A 6,519-nucleotide genomic window follows, 5' to 3' on the forward strand; every position below is an offset into this window, starting at 1 on the left:
GTGCTTCACTTATATATTTTTAGAGCACAGTGGGGGTTTTATTTTATAGAAATTATTGATTTGTCATGCTTCACTTATATTATTTTGAGAGTCTTTTATAATAGCATGGTAATTTGCTTTGGTTATGAAATTAGTCCTAATATGATAGGCATCCAAGATGGGTATAATAAGAACTTTCATATAAAGTGCATTGAATACTATGAGAAGTTTGATACTTGATGATTGTTTTGAGATATGAAGATGGTGATATTAGAGTCATGCTAGTTGAGTAGTTGTGAATTTGAGAGATACTTGGGTTAAAGTTTGTGATTTCCCTAGCATGCACGTATGGTGAACCGTTATGTGATGAAGTCAGAGCATGATCTATTTTTTGATTGTCTTCCTTACGAGTGGCGGTCGGGGACGAGCCATGGTATTTTCCTACCAATCTATCCCCCTAGGAGCATGCGCGTAGTACTTTGTTTTTATAACTAATAGATTTTTGTAATAAGTATGTGAGTTCTTTATGACTAATGTTGAGTCCATGGATTATACACACTCTCACCCTTCCACCATTGCTAGCCTCTCTAGTATCGTGCAGCTTTCGCCGGTACCATAAACCCACCATTTACCTTCCTAAAAACATCCACCATACCTACCTATTATGGCATTTCCATAGCCATTCCGAGATATATTGCTATGCAACTTTCCACTGTTCCATTTATCATGACACACTTCATCATTGTCATATTGCTTTGCATGATCATGTAGTTGACATCCTATTTGTGGCAAAGCCACTGTTCATAATTTCATACATGTCATTCTTGAATCATTGCACATCCTGGTACACCGCTGGAGGCATTCACATAGATTCATATTTTGTTCTAAGTATCGAGTTGTAATTTTTGAGTTGTAAGTAAATAAAAGTGTGATGATCATCATTATTAGAGCATTGTCCCATGTGAGGAAAGGATGATGGATACTATGATTCCCCCAAAAGTCGGGATGAGACTCCGGATGAAAAAAAGATGCCATATAAAAGAGAAAAGTCCCAAATAAAAAAAGAAAAAAATGATAGGAAAAGAGAGAAGGGGCAATGTTACTATACTTTTTCCACACTTGTGCTTCAAAGTAGCACCATGATCTTCATGATAGAGAGTCTCCTATTTTGTCACTTTCATATACTAGTGGGAATTTTTCATTATAGGACTTGGATTGTATATTACAATGATGGGCTTCCTCAAAATGCCCTAGGTCTTCATGATCAAGCGAGTTGGATGCACACCTACTTAGTTTCTTTTTGAGGTTTCATACACTTATTGCTCTAGTGCATCCGTTGCATGGTAATCCCTACTCACTCACATTGATATCTACTGATGGGCATCTCCATAGCCTGTTGATACGCCTAGTTGATGTGAGACTATCTTCTCCTTTTTGTCTTCTCCACAACCGCCATTCTTTTCCAGCTATAGTGCTATGTCCATGGCTCGCGCTCATGTATTGCGTGAAGATTGAAAAAGTTTGAGAACATCAAAAGTATGAAACAATTGCTTGGCTTGTCATCGAGGTTGTGCATGATTTAAATATTTTGTGTGATGAAGATAGAGCATAGCCAGACTATATGATTTTGTAGGGATAGCTTTCTTTAGCCATGTTATTTTAAGAAGACATGATTAATTTGTTAGTATGCTTGAAGTATTATTGTTTTTATGTCAATATTAAACTTTTGTCTTGAATCTTTCGGATATAAATATTCATGCCACAATAAAGAGAATTACATTGGAAATTATGCTAGGTAGCATTCCACATCAAAAATTCTGTTTTTATCATTTACCTACTCGAGGACGAGCAGGAATTAAGCTTGGGGATGCTTGATACGTCTCCAATGTATCTATATTTTTTGATCGTTCCATGCTATTATATTATCTGTTTTGGATGTTTAATGGGCTTTAATATGCACTTTTATATTATTTTTGGGACTAACCTATTAACCGAAGGCCCAATGCAAATTGTTGTTTTTGCCTACTTCCGTGTTTCGCAGAAAAGGAATATCAAACGGAATCCAAACGGAACGAAACCTTCACGAGGATCTTTCTTGGAACAAACACAACCCAGGAGACTTGGAGTACAAGTCTGGAAGTCCGCGAAGCTTCCACAAGGCAGCGGGGCACGCCCAGGGGGGTAGGCGTGCCCCCACCCTCATGGGCCCCACGGAGCTCCACCGACCTACTTATTTCGCATATATATATATACTCTTATACCCTGAAAACATCTAGGAGAGCCACGAAACCACTTTTCCACTGCGGCAACCTTCTATACCCGTGAGATCCCATCTGGGGCCCTTTTCCAGTGATCTGCTGGAGGGGGAATCGATCACGGAGGGCTTCTACGTCAACACCATAGCCTCTCCGATGATGTGTGAGTAGTTTACCACGGGTCCATAGTTATTAGCTAGATGGCTTCTTCTCTCTCTTTGGTTCTCAATACAAAGTTCTCCTCGATGTTCTTGGAGATCTATTCGATGTAATACTCTTTTGCGGTATGTTTGCCGAGATCCGATGAATTGTGGGTTTATGAATTTGATTATCTATGAATATTATTTGGTTCTTCTCTGAATTCTTATATGCATGATTTGATATCTTTGCAAGTCTCTTTGAATTATCGGTTTAGTTTGGCATACTAGACTAATCTTTCTTGCAATGGGAGAAGTGCTTAGCTTTGGGTTCAGTCTTGCGGTGTCCTTTCCCAGTGACAGCAGGGGCAGCAAGGCACGTATTGTATTATTGCCATCGAGGATAAAAAGATGGGGTTTATATCATATTGCTTGAGTTTATCCCTCTACATCATGTCGTCTTGCCTAATGCGTTACTCTGTTCTTATGAACTTAATACTCTAGATGCATGCTGGATAGCGGTCGATGTGTGGAGTAATAGTAGTAGATGTAGACTCGTTTCGGTCTACTTGACATGGACATGATGCCTATATTCATGATCATTGCCTTAGATATCATCATAACTATGCGCTTTTCTATCAATTGCTTGGCAGTAATTTGTTCACCCACCGTAATACTTGCTATCATGAGAGAAGCCACTAGTGAAACCTATGGCCCCGGGCCTACTTTACATCTTATAAGTTTCCGATCTATAATTCTAGTTTACTATTTTGCAATCTTTATTTTCCAATCTATACAGCAAAAATACCAAAAATATTTATCTTATTATCTTTATCAGATCTCACTTTTGCAAGTGGCCGTGAAGGGATTGACAACCCCTTTATCACGTTGGTTGCAAGGTTCTTGATTGCTTGTGCAGGTACTAGGCGACTTGGGTGTAGTCTCCTACTGGATTGATACCTTGGTTCTAAAAAACTGAGGGAAATACTTACGCTACTCTGCTGCATCACCCTTTCCTCTTCAAGGGAAAACCAACACATGCTCAAGAGGTAGCAAGAAGGATTACTGGCGCCATTGTCGGGGAGGTTTATGCCAAGTCAAGTCAAGTTTTGATCTCCCGTCAACTTGCTAATTTCTGGCGCTATTGCTGGGGAGATCTACGCTCAAGTCAAGACATACCAAGTACCCATCACAAACTCTTATCCCTCGCATTACATTATTTGCATTTGCCTCTCGTTTTCCTGTCCCCCACTTCACATTTGCTGTTTTATTTGCCCTTTTTCGTTCTCCTCTTTTCGCTTGCTTCTTGTTTGCTTGTGTGTTTGATTGATTGTTTGTCACGATGGCTCAAGATAATACTAAATTTTATGAGTTTTCCAATACCAACAACAATAATTTTATAAGCACTCCGATTGCTCCTATTAACGATGATGAATCTTGTGAAATCAATGCTGCTTTGTTGAATCTTGTCATGAAAGATCAATTTTCCGGCCTTCCTAGTGAAGATGCCGCTACCCATCAAAACAACTTTGTTGATTTGTGCGATGTGCAAAAGAAGAAAGATGTGGACAATGATATTGTTAAATTAAAGCTATTTCCGTTTTCACTTAGAGAATGCATGCACGAGTTCAGGCAGAGCCAAGAGCTACCATAGGCAAGGGCTGCTAGTCATGGTCTCATGGACGCGTTTTATTTTGTTGAGTCGTTTCGACATGGATAACTATGTATTCAAACCAATCATAGTATTTCTTTGTTTATTCCTCTGTTTCAATGTGTGTACTCTGTTTTCCATTCTTATATGTTCTGTTTCAATATGTGTATATACACTTTCCATTCTGTATATGTGGATGATAACAACTAGATTCAAATTAGTATAGAATAACAGATAGAAAATGGATTTCGTTGTTATCATCCACATATACAGAATACAATAACCAACGTTGTTATCATCATGTATATTAATTGTAGTAATACTATTCATCACCTAGGTTGCAGAATAATTTATTGTTCACCTGAGGTAATCTTACGATCGCTTCATAAATAAATTACGTTTGAAATACAAATAGTTATATTCATATTGATTCACTACGTAAAATTTGGTATAAGAAGAAAAGGTTATAAGACCAGAAATATTGCGTTACGTTCGTAATTTTACGTAACATAAAATATTTTTTACGGCGAGTATATAATTTCTTACGTTCTATTTTTACGTATGAAATAAGACAAAATTTACAAAACCTAAAAATACAGTGCATTGACGTCAAAATAGAGAGGGGGTGAAGAATACCTATTCCTCACCCAGGGTGACGAATAGTGCGACCCTATATATAATATCATCACATATACATGATGATACTTAACTACTAGGTACAATGCATAAAATTTAAAATGAACAATACTAAAACTAATAATCACTCCTGGGCCACTATTCCGGCAGCCCCTCGCCAGCAGCTCCCTGGTGTGCGGCGTCTTCCCAGTGCAGAGGCAGTACTCCGCCCCCTCCGCCTCGCATCGCTTGACGTACCAGTACGCCTCTTGCTGGCGGACGCACGCGAATGATCTTGCCATTTCGTTGGGCGCCCACCAGAGCTCCTCGTCGGTGGCACGCTGGAGCTTATCGACCCACCTCCACGCAGCGATGAGGCGCCCAATGCCTTTGACCTTCCTCGCGAAGTACCCGTCTTCGTACACCTCCCCCGCATGATGGCCCGCCCGCCCCCAAAGCTTCGCCACCTCATTTTTCCAAGCGGCATCACGGGCTTCACATGCCGCCTTGTACCTGGCTTCCTCCTCCGCCATCTCCTTCTTGAATGCCACTTGCCTAGCTTTCTCAGTCGCTGACAGGGACTTCCATAGACAAAGATTGTTCTAGCCCCAAAACCAATCCAAAGTTGGGGGTCCGGCACAACCTCGTTCGGTGGCACGTAGGGGTCCTCGTCGTAGCTATTCGAGTGAGCGTCCTCGCGGGGCGGCGACTCCTCGTCGGCGTGTGGGTAGACCGGCGACGCCATGACAGAGATTTGAGAGAGAGAGAGAGAAAGGGCGAGCGAGGGGAGGATGTAGACGAGAATGCAGGTGAGACGATGTGAGCAAGGTAGTATTTATTGGCAGCCGAAATCTAGATCGACGGGAACAGTACACACGCCGGTCGCCGGAATTTACGAGTACTGTAGTTTGAATTACACACGATTCCCATAGCAAAATTCATGTGTGAACATAATAGCTGACGGTTTCCAATACAGAAACGTGTCTGATTAATGATCCCCGCCACTCACCTACCAAACCTCGAGCCGCGAGATAGAGTGCCAATCGTGTGGGGCCAGCTGTCTTGCCAGATCTTTACATTTTTTTGAACACCAGATATTTACATCGTCTAATGATTTTTTAAGTCGCACACAAGTACATAAAAATATGTTTTTTTCAAACCGTTATGCTTAGCCGTTGCATGTAGATGTAGTTCAACTTTGAATTACGGTCATTAAATGGCTAGAAAATCACTTAAATGTCTTTAAAAGGTCAAATGACCGCTAGAATTTTCCAAATTTTCACTGTACAGTTGTATTAGTGCACGTTAAACATAGAAAAAATTTGAAGGCCATAAGAGGAAGCTATCTCTTGTTCGTCATCAAACATGCGTTGTTCCCTCTCGGAACCACGAGCCTTCTAGTGAGTTCCTCCGGTTTGTGAGGGGTGTGTGTCCTAACTTTCGTCAAACATGCCAATTTTTTACCACATCATCTTGTTGGCATGACATTACATGAAGCAAGGTTTCATGTTTTTCTGATCATTTTTTAATTTTTTGGAATTAAAATGCCATGGACTCCATGCGTACATATGCATGTGTCCATGTCGTGAGACCAATATGTTTGAAAATTCCTTCTACTTTACTGCACATGGAATTAACTCGCACACAAGTACACAAATATGATTTTTCAAACTGTTATGGTTAGCCGTTGCATGTAGATGTAGTTCAAATTTGAATTACGGTCATTAAATGGCTAGAAAATCACTTAAATGTCTTTAAATGGTCAAATGACCCATGGAATTTCCCTAATTTTCACATTATAGTTATAGTAGTGCACGTTAAATGTAGAAAAAAATTGAAGGCCGTAAGAGGAAGCTATCTTCCGTTCGTCATCAAACATGCA

The sequence above is a fragment of the Triticum dicoccoides genome, chromosome 3A, assembly GCF_002162155.2.
Source record: "Triticum dicoccoides isolate Atlit2015 ecotype Zavitan chromosome 3A, WEW_v2.0, whole genome shotgun sequence".
NCBI lineage: Eukaryota > Viridiplantae > Streptophyta > Magnoliopsida > Poales > Poaceae > Triticum > Triticum dicoccoides.